At 37.6% G+C, this 2,094-nt stretch overlaps 1 pseudogene; it reads left to right on the top strand.

Annotated features, from left to right (window-relative positions):
- The first annotated feature begins 1,675 nt into the window (after positions 1-1,675).
- LOC132272081 (small nucleolar RNA R71) lies at positions 1,676-1,774 on the top strand (annotated as a pseudogene).
- The last annotated feature ends 320 nt before the right edge of the window (positions 1,775-2,094 follow it).

Consider the following 2,094-nt stretch of genomic DNA (forward strand, 5'->3'; position numbering starts at 1 on the left):
AATTATACCCCTAGGCTTCTTAATGGATCGGTCGGCAAGTTGAAAAACTACCGACGTCGGTTTTAATTCACCTAAGCCCAATTTGACATAAACCGAGTATGGAAGAAGGTTAACACTTGCTCCTAAGTTAAGAAGCGCCCGATTAATGATATGATCACCAATGATGCATGATGTAGTGGGTGAACCGGGGTCCTTAAACTTTGGAAGAGTGTTATGTTGCAAAATTGAGCTTACTTGCTCAGTCAAAACCACTTTTCTTGGTACTTGGCTCTTGTTCTTCCGCTTTTGGGTGCACAAGTCTTTCAAGAATTTGGCATAAGCTGAAATTTGCTTGATTGCATCCAAAAGTAAAAGATTGACTTTCACTTGCCTAAATATCTCCATGATTTCATTGGTATTTGCCTTTTGCTTGTCTTTTGAAATGGATCATTTTAAGGCATCCGAAAATGGAACTTTTGGTTCAAACACTTTTTTAGAATTTTCTTTTGAATTCTCTTCAACACAAGAAGTTTTCAAATCACTTTGTTTCAAATCATTTTTCAGCAAAACTTTTTCTTCAACATCATTTTTTAAAACTTCTTTTTCAAACACATTTTTCTAAACTTTCTCATTCACAAGATCATGTATATGCAATGAAGGAGGAATGGGATGTGAAACGGGATGGGTGACAACTTGAGGTTGCACCAGTTCACTCTCTTCATTGGATATTTCAACTTGATTGTCCACAATCCTACCACTCTGCAAGGTAGTCACCGCATTAACATGTTCAATGGTGTGGCCTTCCAATGAGGAATGGGTTTCCACAACACATTGTTGCTTAGGTGGGGCATTAATAGGCATTTTTCCCTTCTCTCTTGCATTGAGAGTGCTTGTTATTTGCCCTACTTAGGTTTCTAGCTTCGCAATAGATTGAGAGTGAGAATGAAGCAATTATGTGTTAGCCTCAAGAGTGCCCAAAACATTCAAAACTTTTTCTTCAAAGGTGGGACTTCTAGTATTTCCTTGGGAATAAGATTGGTTGGGAAAATGAGAATTAGCAAATTGATTCCCTTGTGATTGATAAGATCTATAACCTTGGGATCCTTGGTTTTGAAGTGGAGGTGGAATATACTTCCCTTGAAAACCGCCTTAGGAAGGGTTTGAGCCCTCTTCTTGGTTTTTCCAAGAGAAATTCAGATGATTCCTCCAACTTGGATTATAATGAGTACCATAAGGATTGTTCCCTTGGTTCACAAAAGTTGCATTGACTTGTTCATTAGGTTCATTTTGCACTTGTCCATGAGGACAATGAGAAGTAGAATGAAGAACACTAGAACAAGTCATACATGTTTTATTTGATGCACGATGAGAATGGTTAGGGAAGGAAGATACTTGGTTCACCGAGTTTTGGTTAATTAAGAATTGATCAAACCTTTGAGCTAAAGACTTCATTTCGGCAGCTATTTCATTTGAATGGTTGACTTGATGTAAACCAACACTCTTCCTACCTTATGAATTTCTATAATTCTTGGATGATAGTGTTCTATGCAAAGAATTTTCATTCATGCTTTCATAAAGACGCCACACATCATCCTCATGCCTATCAATGTATGAGCCACCCATGGAAGCATCAACCATGCCCTTATAATTGTCTGATAAGCTCTCAAAGAAATATTGAAATAATTGCCATTTGGGCATGTCATGATGTGGACACTTCCTAAGCAATTCATTGAAGCGTTCCCATGCCTCATGAAACGTTTCTCCATCCCCATGTGAAAATTCTCGAATTGAGGTTCTCATGGCATTGGTCTTAGAAACCGGATAGTACTTCTTCAAGAATTCTTGTTGCATTTCTGCCCAAGAAGTGATTGAAAAAGGCCTAAGATTATTAAACCAATATTTTGCCTTGTCTTTTAAGGTAAATAGAAAAAGTTTAAGTCTTAAAACCTCTTCCAGCATGTCCGTATATTTTACGGTGGAGCATACTTCTAGAAACTCATCCAAATGCTTGTAAGGTTCTTCACTAGGAAGTCCATGAAAGTTAGGAAGCATTTGAATGGTTTGTGCTTTAATCTCATAATAATGTGCTCTAAATGGTGGCAATTGAATGCAGGT

Source organism: Cornus florida, unplaced genomic scaffold (genome assembly GCF_030987335.1).
Source record: "Cornus florida cultivar Cherokee Brave unplaced genomic scaffold, ASM3098733v1 CherokeeBrave_3.0.0_Hap2_Chr08, whole genome shotgun sequence".
NCBI lineage: Eukaryota > Viridiplantae > Streptophyta > Magnoliopsida > Cornales > Cornaceae > Cornus > Cornus florida.